The 12,582-nt window shown below is 56.5% G+C and overlaps 1 long non-coding RNA gene across 3 annotated transcripts in view; it reads left to right on the forward strand.

The window, feature by feature from the left end:
• The window catches only part of LOC147029738 (uncharacterized), a 77,313-nt gene that overhangs the window by 75 nt on the left and 64,656 nt on the right, over window positions 1-12,582 (forward strand). The window contains exons 1-2 of one of the 3 annotated variants that reach the window (XR_015056064.1): window positions 135-326; window positions 9,542-9,712. This is a non-coding gene — a long non-coding RNA (uncharacterized LOC147029738). Of the gene's footprint in view, window positions 1-134; window positions 327-9,541; window positions 9,713-12,582 lie in introns of those variants that run through there. The other 2 variants (XR_015056063.1, XR_015056065.1) reach the window with 2 other exon arrangements.

Genomic DNA, 12,582 nt, shown 5'->3' on the forward strand with positions numbered 1-12,582 from the left:
TATGTTACACAGTTTTGTGCTTGCTTTCTTGACAAGATATTAAAATAAATACACGAATAGTTACTGCAACATATTAATAGTTGGTAGTTTCTGCAAGTGAAGAGGTGTGCAGACTGCACACATCATCATGGGAGCAAATGACTCTCCGTGGCGTGTGTGCGTGCCTGTTCTTGGTTACGTGAGTGCGGTGTGTGGATTTCACGGGGGCGTGATCTGAACTCGAACTCCGGGCCCCTGGGCGTGGTGCTGTTGAGGAGGTTATGCGGCCGTCTCGCGAACCATGTACTTCTGCAGCATCGAAGCCACGCGGGACATTCCGCATGGAGGTGTGGGAGAATCCGTGCATGTGTGTTAGTGAAATTTTGAGTAAATCGCTGGTGCGCGTTTCGTATCGACCCCGAGGAGGTTGAAGGTTGTGTGTGTGTGTGTGTGTGTGTGTGTGTGTGTGTGTGTGTGTGTGTGTGTGTGTGTGTGTGTGTGTGTGTGTGTGTGTGTGTGTGTGTGTGTGTGTGTGTGTGTGTGTGTGTGTGTGTGTGTGTGTGTGTGTGTGTGTCAGAATGTGGGGGGAGATTGTGGGGAGGAATGTGTGTGGGGTGTGTGTGTGTTGGAATGTGGGAGACTGGGGTGGAATGTGTGTGGAGGGGGGATTCACACACACCCCAATCCTCTCTCTCACCTCAATCTCTCCCTCTCCCTCACACCCCTCTCCCTCACACCCCTCTCCCTCACACCCCTCTCCCTCACACCCCTCTCCCCTCACACCCTCTCCCTCACACCCCTCTCCCTCACACCCCTCTCCCTCACACCCCTCTCCCTCACACCCCTCTCCCTCACACCCCTCTCCCTCACACCCCTCTCCCTCACACCCCTCTCCCTCACACCCCTCTCCCTCACACCCCTCTCCCTCACACCCCTCTCCCTCACACCCCTCTCCCTCACACCCCTCTCCCTCTCCCTCACACCCCTCTCCCTCACACCCCTCTCCCTCACACCTCTCTCCCTCACACCCCTCTCCCTCACACCCCTCTCCCTCACACCCTCTCTCCCTCACACCCCTCTCCCTCACACCCCTCTCCCTCACACCCCTCTCCCTCCCTCTCTCACACCCTCTCCCTCCCTCTCACACCCCTCTCCCTCCCTCTCACACCTCTCCCTCCCTCTCACACCTCTCCCTCCCTCTCACACCCTCTCCCTCCCTCTCTCACACCCCTCTCCCTCCCTCTCACACCCCTCTCCCTCCCTCTCTCACACCCTCTCCCTCCCTCTCTCACACCCCTCTCCCTCCCTCTCTCACACCCCTCTCCCTCCCTCTCTCACACCCTCTCCCTCCCTCTCTCACACCCCTCTCCCTCCCTCTCTCACACCCCTCTCCCTCCCTCTCTCACACCCCTCTCCCTCCCTCTCTCACACCCTCTCCCTCCCTCTCTCACACCCCTCTCCCTCCCTCTCTCACACCCCCTCTCCCTCCCTCTCTCACACCCCTCTCTCTCCCTCTCTCACACCCCTCTCCCTCCCTCTCTCACACCCTCTCCCTCCCTCTCTCACACCCTCTCCCTCCCTCTCTCACACCCCTCTCCCTCCCTCTCTCACACCCCTCTCCCTCCCTCTCTCACACCCCTCTCCCTCCCTCTCTCACACCTCTCCTCCCTCTCTCACACCCCTCTCCCTCCCTCTCTCACACCCCTCTCCCTCCCTCTCTCACACCCCTCTCCCTCCCTCTCTCACACCCCTCTCCCTCCCTCTCTCACACCCCTCTCCCTCCCTCTCTCACACCCCTCTCCCTCCCTCTCTCACACCCTCTCCCTCCCTCTCTCACACCCCTCTCCCTCCCTCTCTCACACCCCTCTCCCTCCCTCTCTCACACCCCTCTCCCTCCCTCTCACACCCCTCTCCCTCCCTCTCTCACACCCCTCTCCCTCCCTCTCTCACACCCCTCTCCCTCCCTCTCTCACACCCTCTCCCTCCCTCTCTCACACCCTCTCCCTCCCTCTCTCACACCCCTCTCCCTCCCTCTCTCACACCCCTCTCCCTCCCTCTCTCACACCCCTCTCCCTCCCTCTCTCACACCCCTCTCCCTCCCTCTCTCACACCCCTCTCCCTCCCTCTCTCACACCCCTCTCCCTCCCTCTCTCACACCCCTCTCCCTCCCTCTCTCACACCCCTCTCCCTCCCTCTCTCACACCCTCTCCCTCCCTCTCTCACACCCTCTCCCTCCCTCTCTCACACCCCTCTCCCTCCCTCTCTCACACCCTCTCCCTCCCTCTCTCACACCCTCTCCCTCCCTCTCTCACACCTCTCCCTCCCTCTCTCACACCCCTCTCCCTCCCTCTCTCACACCCCTCTCCCTCCCTCTCTCACACCCCTCTCCCTCCCTCTCTCACACCCCTCTCCCTCCCTCTCTCACACCCCTCTCCCTCCCTCTCTCACACCCTCTCCCTCCCTCTCTCTCACACCCCTCTCCCTCCCTCTCTCACACCCTCTCCCTCCCTCTCTCACACCCTCTCTCCCTCTCTCACACCCCTCTCCCTCCCTCTCTCACACCCCTCTCCCTCCCTCTCTCACACCCCTCTCCCTCCCTCTCTCACACCCCTCTCCCTCCCTCTCTCACACCCCTCTCCCTCCCTCTCTCACACCCCTCTCCCTCCCTCTCTCACACCCCTCTCCCTCCCTCTCTCACACCCCTCTCCCTCCCTCTCTCACACCCCTCTCCCTCCCTCTCTCACACCCCTCTCCCTCCCTCTCTCACACCCCTCTCCCTCCCTCTCTCACACCCCTCTCCCTCCCTCTCTCACACCCCTCTCCCTCCCTCTCTCACACCCTCTCCCTCCCTCTCTCACACCCCTCTCCCTCCCTCTCTCACACCCCTCTCCCTCCCTCTCTCACACCCTCTCCCTCCCTCTCTCACACCCTCTCCCTCCCTCTCTCACACCCCTCTCCCTCCCTCTCTCACACCCTCTCCCTCCCTCTCTCACACCCTCTCTCCCTCCCTCTCTCACACCCTCTCCCTCCCTCTCTCACACCCCTCTCCCTCCCTCTCTCTCACACCCCTCTCCCTCCCTCTCTCTCACACCCCTCTCCCTCCCTCTCTCTCACACCCCTCTCCCTCCCTCTCTCACACCCCTCTCCCTCCCTCTCTCTCACACCCCTCTCCCTCCCTCTCTCACACCCCTCTCCCTCCCTCTCTCTCACACCCCTTCTCCCTCCCTCTCTCTCACACCCCTCTCCCTCCCTCTCTCTCACACCCTCTCTCCCTCCCTCTCTCTCACACCCCTCTCCCTCCCTCTCTCTCACACCCCTCTCCCTCCCTCTCTCTCACACCCCTCTCCCTCCCTCTCTCTCACACCCCTCTCCCTCCCTCTCTCTCACACCCCTCTCCCTCCCTCTCTCTCACACCCCTCTCCCTCCCTCTCTCTCACACCCCTCTCCCTCCCTCTCTCTCTCACACCCCTCTCCCTCCCTCTCTCTCACACCCCTCTCCCTCCCTCTCTCTCACACCCCTCTCCCTCCCTCTCTCTCACACCCCTCTCCCTCCCTCTCTCTCTCTCCCTCCTCTCTCTCACACCCCTCTCCCTCCCTCTCTCTCTCACACCCTCTCTCTCCCTCCCTCTCTCACACCCTCTCTCTCCCTCCCTCTCTCTCACACCCCCTCTCTCTCCCTCCCTCTCTCTCTCACTCCCTCTCTCTCCCTCCCCTCTCTCTCACACCCCTCTCTCTCCCTCCCTCTCTCTCACACCTCTCTCTCTCACACTCCCTCTCTCTCTCTCTCTCTCTCACACACCCCTCTCTCTCACACACCCCTCTCTCTCACACCCCTCTCTCTCTCACACCCCTCTCTCTCACACCCCTCTCTCTCACACACCCTCTCTCACACACCCCTCTCTCACACCCCCTCTCTCACACCCCCTCTCTCTCACACCCGTCTCTCTCACACCCGTCTCTCTCACACCCGTCTCTCTCACCCCCGTCTCTCTCACACCCCTCTCTCTCACACCCGTCTCTCTCACACCCGTCTCTCTCACACCCGTCTCTCTCACCCCCGTCTCTCTCCCCCCCGTCTCTCTCACACCCCCTCTCTCTCACACCCCCTCTCTCTCACACCCCCTCTCTCTCTCACACCCCCTCTCTCTCACACCCCTCTCTCTCTCTCACACCCCCTCTCTCTCACACCCCCTCTCTCACACCCCTCTCTCTCACACCCCCTCTCTCTCACACCCCCTCTCTCTCTCACACCCCCTCTCTCTCTCACACCCCCTCTCTCTCACACCCCCTCTCTCTCACACCCCTCTCTCTCTCACACCCCTCTCTCTCTCACACCCCCCTCTCTCTCTCACACCCTCTCTCTCTCACACTCTCTCTCTCACACCTCTCTCTCTCACACCCCCTCTCTCTCTCTCACACCCCCTCTCTCTCTCTCACACCCCCTCTCTCTCTCTCACACCCCCTCTCTCTCTCACACCCCCTCTCTCTCTCACACCCCTCTCTCTCTCTCTCACACCCCCTCTCTCTCTCTCTCACACCTCTCTCTCTCTCTCACACCCCCTCTCTCTCTCTCACACCCCCTCTCTCTCTCTCACACGCATCCCTCTCTCTCTCACACGCACCCCTCTCTCTCTCTCACACGCACCCCTCTCTCTCTCTCTCAAACGCACCCCCCTCTCTCTCTCACACGCACCCCTCTCTCTCTCTCTCACACCCCTCTCTCTCTCTCACACCCCCTCTCTCTCTCTCACACCCCCTCTCTCTCTCTCACACCCCCTCTCTCTCTCTCACACCCCCTCTCTCTCTCTCACACCCCCTCTCTCTCTCTCACACCCCCCTCTCTCTCTCTCACACCCCCTCTCTCTCTCTCACACCCCCTCTCTCTCTCACACCCCCTCTCTCTCTCACACCCTCTCTCTCTCTCACACCCCCTCTCTCTCTCTCTCACACCCCCTCTCTCTCTCACACCCCCTCTCTCTCTCTCACACCCCCTCTCTCTCTCACACCCCCTCTCTCTCTCTCACACGCACCCCTCTCTCTCTCTCACACGCACCCCTCTCTCTCTCTCACACGCACCCCTCTCTCTCTCTCACACGCACCCCTCTCTCTCTCTCACACGCACCCCTCTCTCTCTCTCACACGCACCCCTCTCTCTCTCTCTCACACGCACCCCTCTCTCTCTCACACACCCTCTCTCTCTCACACACCCCTCTCTCTCTCTCTCACATCCCTCTCTCTCTGTCACATCCCTCTCTCTCTCTCACATCCCTCTCTCTCTCACACATCCCTCTCTCTCTCACACATCCCTCTCTCTCTCTCACACCCCCTCTCTCTCTCTCACACCCCCTCTCTCTCTCACACCCCTCTCTCTCTCTCACACCCCCTCTCTCTCTCTCACACCCCCTCTCTCTCTCACACCTCTCTCTCTCTCACACCCCCTCTCTCTCTCTCACACCCCCTCTCTCTCTCTCTCACACCCCTCTCTCTCTCTCTCTCACACCCCCTCTCTCTCTCTCACACCCCCTCTCTCTCTCTCTCTCACACCCCCTCTCTCTCTCTCACACCCCCTCTCTCTCTCTCTCTCACACCCCCTCTCTCTCTCTCTCTCACACCCCCTCTCTCTCTCTCTCACACCCCCTCTCTCTCTCTCTCACACCCCCTCTCTCTCTCTCTCACACCCCCTCTCTCTCTCTCTCACACCCCTCTCTCTCTCTCACACCCCTCTCTCTCTCTCTCACACCCCTCTCTCTCTCTCACACCCCCTCTCTCTCTCTCTCACACCCCCTCTCTCTCTCACACCCCTCTCTCTCTCTCTCTCACACCCTCTCTCTCTCTCTCACACCCCCCTCTCTCTCTCTCTCACACCCCTCTCTCTCTCTCTCTCACACCCCCTCTCTCTCTCTCTCACACCCCTCTCTCTCTCTCACACCTCTCTCTCTCTCTCTCACACCCCCTCTCTCTCTCTCACACCCCCTCTCTCTCTCTCTCTCACACCCCCTCTCTCTCTCTCTCTCACACCCCCTCTCTCTCTCTCTCACACCCTCTCTCTCTCTCTCACACCCCCTCTCTCTCTCTCTCACACCCCCTCTCTCTCTCTCTCACACCCTCTCTCTCTCTCTCACACCCCCTCTCTCTCTCTCTCTCTCACACACCCCTCTCTCTCTCTCTCTCACACCCCCTCTCTCTCTCTCTCTCACACCCCCTCTCTCTCTCTCTCTCTCTCACACCCTCTCTCTCTCTCTCACACCCCCTCTCTCTCTCTCTCACACCCTCTCTCTCTCTCTCACACCCCCTCTCTCTCTCTCACACCCCCTCTCTCTCTCTCTCACACCCCCTCTCTCTCTCTCTCACACCCCTCTCTCTCTCTCTCTCACACCCCTCTCTCTCTCTCTCACACCCCCTCTCTCTCTCTCTCACACCCCTCTCTCTCTCTCTCTCACACCCCTCTCTCTCTCTCTCTCTCACACCCCCTCTCTCTCTCTCTCACACCCCCCTCTCTCTCTCTCTCACACCCCTCTCTCTCTCTCTCACACCCCCTCTCTCTCTCTCTCTCACACCCCTCTCTCTCTCTCTCACACCCCCTCTCTCTCTCTCACACCCCCTCTCTCTCTCTCTCACACCCCCTCTCTCTCTCTCTCACACCCCTCTCTCTCTCTCTCACACCCCCTCTCTCTCTCTCTCACACCCCCCTCTCTCTCTCTCTCACACCCCCCCTCTCTCTCTCTCTCACACCCCCTCTCTCTCTCTCTCACACCCCTCTCTCTCTCTCTCACACCCCCTCTCTCTCTTTCTCACACCCCCTCTCTCTCTTTCTCTCACACCCCCCTCTCTCTCTTTCTCTCACACCCCCTCTCTCTCTTTCTCTCACACCCCCTCTCTCTCTTTCTCTCACACCCCTCTCTCTCTTTCTCTCACACCCCCTCTCTCTCTTTCTCTCACACCCCCTCTCTCTCTCTCTCACACCCCCTCTCTCTCTCTCTCACACCCCCCTCTCTCTCTCTCTCACACCCCCTCTCTCTCTCTCTCACACCCCCTCTCTCTCTCTCACACCCCCTCTCTCTCTCTCTCACACCCCCCTCTCTCTCTCTCTCACACCCCCTCTCTCTCTCTCTCACACCCCCTCTCTCTCTCTCTCTCTCACACCCCCTCTCTCTCTCTCTCACACCCCCTCTCTCTCTCTCTCACACCCCCTCTCTCACCCTCACACCCCCTCTCTCTCTCTCTCACACCCCCTCTCTCACCCCCTCTCTCTCACCCCTCTCTCACACCCCTCGCCCTCACACCACCTCTCACACCCCTCGCCCTCACACCACCTCTCACACCCCTCGCCCTCACACCACCTCTCACACCCTCGCCCTCACACCACCTCTCACACCCCTCGCCCTCACACCACCTCTCACACCCCTCGCCCTCACACCACCTCTCACACCCCTCGCCCTCACACCACCTCTCACACCCCTCGCCCTCACACCACCTCTCACACCCCTCGCCCTCACACCACCTCTCACACCCCTCGCCCTCACACCACCTCTCACACACCACCTCTCACACCACCTCTCACACCCCTCGCCCTCACACCCCTCGCCCTCACACCACCTCTCACACCCCTCGTCCTCACACCACCTCTCACACCCCTCGCCCTCACACCACCTCTCACACCCCTCGCCCTCACACCACCTCTCACACCCCTCGCCCTCACACCACCTCTCACACCCCCCGCCCTCACACCACCTCTCACACCCCTCGCCCTCACACCACCTCTCACACCCTCGCCCTCACACCACCTCTCCCACCCCTCGCCCACACACCACCTCTCACACCCCTCGCCCTCACACCACCTCACACCCCTCGCCCTCACACCACCTCTCACACCCCTCGCCCTCACACCACCTCTCACACCCTCGCCCTCACACCACCTCTCACACCCCTCGCCCTCACACCACCTCTCACACCCCTCGCCCTCACACCACCTCTCACACCCTCGCCCTCACACCACCTCTCACACCCTCGCCCTCACACCACCTCTCACACCCCTCGCCCTCACACCACCTCTCACACCCTCGCCCTCACACCACCTCTCACACCCCTCGCCCTCACACCACCTCTCACACCCCTCGCCCTCACACCACCTCACACCCCTCGCCCTCACACCACCTCACACCCCTCGCCCTCACACCACCTCACACCCCTCGCCCTCACACCACCTCTCACACCCTCGCCCTCACACCACCTCTCACACCCCTCGCCCTCACACCACCTCTCACACCCCTCGCCCTCACACCACCTCTCACACCCTCGCCCTCACACCACCTCTCACACCCTCGCCCTCACACCACCTCTCACACCCCTCGCCCTCACACCACCTCTCACACCCCTCGCCCTCACACCACCTCTCACACCCCTCGCCCTCACACCACCTCTCACACCCCTCGCCCTCACACCACCTCTCACACCCCTCGCCCTCACACCACCTCTCACACCCTCGCCCTCACACCACCTCTCACACCCCTCGCCCTCACACCACCTCTCACACCCCTCGCCCTCACACCACCTCTCACACCCTCGCCCTCACACCACCTCTCACACCCCTCGCCCTCACACCACCTCTCACACCCCTCGCCCTCACACCACCTCTCACACCGCTCGCCCTCACACCACCTCTCACACCCCTCGCCCTCACACCCCCTCTCACACCCCTCGCCCTCACTCCACCTCTCACTCCCCTCGCCCTCACCCCACCTCTCACGCCCCTCGCCCTCACACCACCTCTCACACCCCTCGCCCTCACACCGCCTCTCACACCCCTCGCCCTCACACCACCTCTCACACCCCTCGCCCTCACACCACCTCTCACACCCCTCGCCCTCACACCATCTCTCACACCCTCGCCCTCACACCCCTCGCCCTCACACCCCTCGCCCTCACACCATCCCTCACACCCCTCGCCCTCACACCCCTCGCCCTCACACCCCTCGCCCTCACACACCATCCCTCACACCCCTCGCCCTCACACCCCTCGCCCTCACACCCCTCGCCCTCACACCCCTCGCCCTCACACCATCCCTCACACCCCTCGCCCTCACACCATCCCTCACACCCCTCGCCCTCACACCATCCCTCACACCCCTCGCCCTCACACCATCCCTCACACCCCTCGCCCTCACACCATCTCTCACACCCCTCGCCCTCACACCATCTCTCACACCCCTCGCCCTCACACCATCTCTCACACCCCTCGCCCTCACACCATCTCTCACACCCCTCGCCCTCACACCATCTCTCACACCCCTCGCCCTCACACCATCTCTCACACCCCTCGCCCTCACACCATCTCTCACACCCCTCGCCCTCACACCATCTCTCACACCCCTCGCCCTCACACCATCTCTCCCTCTTAATATTCCCATCAGCGAAGCGACGGGTTGTATCTGCTTGTATATAATATATAATGTGCATACACGTCGTACTATAGAGTGTGGCTTGTGGTTTTGAAAGCGTGTTGTGTATATGGAAGTGCCATCCAGGGACATCTCACCTGTCAAAAAATAACTTGTGTTCACAGTTTAGTTGACCATGGAAAACCCACTGCAGTGAGTCCAGTGACCGTGAACACCACTGAACGGAGATACTGCACATCATGCAACTACGATGAGAAAACCACAACCAAGTGCATTCATCAAATCCTGTCGGAAACCCAACGGCAGCAGCAATAGCCCAACCACAAGGTGGCACTGTACGTACATGCACATGAATCATGATTATACACACGCACACACCTTTCTAACCTCTGACTCACTGACTGATATTAAAGATCGGTACCTTCCGGGTGACGTTCAAAGCTGAAATTTTGTGTGCCGATGCACATCGACCTGTACACCGGGGAAAAATCACAGAATCATCGGACAACATCCATTAATGAAAATATAAATAAACAAGTCTGAAGGCGACGATGGTTCATGAGCGGTATTTGACGATGTAGATTGTTTCAGAAGTCAAGGATAAGACAATGTGATAATTTTTGACCAAGTTATAAAAATGATCAACATGATGTGGTACGGGTGAAAGGTTATTAGCTGCAAAATGTCGAAAACCCGGTTTCGTTCAACAACTTAAAAAATTTGACCTTTGCATAACCTTTAAAGGTCACAAAACAATTTTGTGGACAGTACAATAAGGAAACAGGATACGTGCTATAGCTTATTGGAGTTAGTTCGTCGAAGAAGGTCGAAAACCCGGTTTGATTCCCACAACTTTGAAAATTTGACCTTTGAGGCCTTTAAAGGTCAGAGGTCAAGGATTATGACCTTTGGTGCAAAACTTTCTCTGGAACATTCCAGGAACAATATAACGTCATATAGGCTATATGGCATTTCACACTCCTCGGATTATCTATACATTGATGAAATCAGCGTAAAAACAAACTTGAAGGGGGTGCCACGGGCAAGGTGTTCGAGATAGAGTAAAATGGTTTCAAGACTTTAGGTGGGGAATGACCTCAAGATTATGCATAAAAAACATTGTCATCCCAGTTTGGGCGGACGTATGATTTTTATGTCAAAATTCGGTATTTTCTACGTTTTTTTGACCTTGTGACCTTGACCTTGGGACGAAAATGAAAAATCGGACACCGAGTTTCAGATAATTCATTTTGCTATTCAAATACCGAAGAACCCATTCCATTCAGTCAACTCCCGAGGAGAAGATAGATTTTTGATCCGACTACCCCCTAAAAATTGCTATTTTTGGGGAGTGGCACCGCCCTCAATGGGCGTAGTACACCCTCAGCCAGGAAAACACAACTTGGCATTGATATCGAACACATAACCAAGTTTCATTAAGATCGGATAAAAGTCCACGGAGTTATGCTCTGGACAGACAGACACACAGACACACACAGACAGACAAGCCGGTAGGCGGACATGGGTAGTCGACTACCCAATAGAACCTGACGCGATGGGCCCGTTTGATGGGGAATGACCTGAGGATTAAGCACAAGAAAATTCATGATTCTAGCTTCAAGAGTTAATGCTGCAGATTGTTTTTTCGTTAAAATACCCCCACATTTAGAGGTTTTTTGGCCGTTGCTAGGCAATGGAGGGATCCATAGCACGTTCTTTCTCACACATAACTAGGACATACCATGAACCTACCATACCAGTTTCATGTATATCTGACTCATAGTCTGAGATATAACGAACTTCGTTTTTTTATTGTTTTCGACCAGTGTTCATTCAAAGTCTATCTTCTCCGACAGTTTTCATAGGATCCGGCTGGAAAATTTTGACAATGTGGCTGAATGTACTGCCCATAGTCGCTCGTGGCCCGATTTTTGTTTTTCGAAAAAATTATTTTGTTATGATTTTTTCAAAAATTTCAAAGTCCTGTTGCTAGGCAACGGTGGTGTCCATAGCAACGATTCTCATTTGCACACAACTAGGTCATGGTATGAACCTACCAACTAAGTTTCATCGAAATCGCCATTGTATTAACTGAAATCGCCATTTTAAATACTGATAATAAGGGTCGTACAAATCTAAAAAAATTTTCGACGAGATCGACTACCCAACAGACAAACGTATCGACGGAAAAAGTGATAATAAGGGTAGAACAAATTTCCAAAATGTTTTTTTTGAAAAAAATTTTTCCGACTAGATCGACTATCCAACAGACAGACAGACAAACATAACGCCGGATATACTGATACTAAGGGTAGATCAGATTTCAAATTTTTTTCAATGAAATTTTTTTTCTACTGGATCGACTACCCAATAAACATATCGACGGAAATACTGATATAATAAGGGTAGATCAAATTACAGAATTTTTTTTTTGAAAAATTTTTTTTTTTTCGACTGGATCAACTACCCAACAAGCACACACACAGACATAACGAATATAGTGGTCACTCTGGCTCTGGCGCTCGTGAACCAAAAAACAAAAATTGCAAGTGGGCGTGGCTCCACCCACTATGGGTAATCTTAGCTGCTACCCTACTATCTGTCACCGCCCATTTCTTCAAAACCTATCTTCTCCCTCAAAATTGACCAAATCAAACTGAATTTTTTATATGTTGTACATATAAAAATGCGCCAATGCGCATAATTTCTCTAGCAGGAATTTCGATAAAAAAATCGAGAAGAAATATGAAAAAAACAAAAATTACAAGTGGGCGTGGCTCCGCCCACAATGGGCGTGGGACGCCCATCGCCAGGAAGACAAAACTAGGCATTGACATCAACATCATATTCAAGTTTCATCCAAATCGGATCACATCCCACGAAGTTGTGCTCTGGAAAGACAGACAGACAGACAGACATACATACAGACACACAGACACAACGAATATAGTGGTCACTCTGGCTGGCACTCATGAACCAACAAATGAAAAATCTAATGCTGGTGAGAAACCCGAGACAATGGGGAAGCATGGTTCAGATGCCGACACGATGTGTAACCACACCCTGCTAGTATTATATACACATTGATATGTGAGCACACACTTATTACACATGAGACATTATACATATTGTTGCGGGCCGGGGACCGGTGGCGAGAACGACTGCTAGGTGGGGGAAGTTACATCGTCTCCCACCAGACTCCCGG

This window comes from Eptatretus burgeri, chromosome 3 (genome assembly GCF_056783735.1).
Source record: "Eptatretus burgeri isolate ZD-2024b chromosome 3, Ebu_testis_v1, whole genome shotgun sequence".
NCBI classification, from domain to species: Eukaryota; Metazoa; Chordata; class Myxini; order Myxiniformes; family Myxinidae; genus Eptatretus; species Eptatretus burgeri.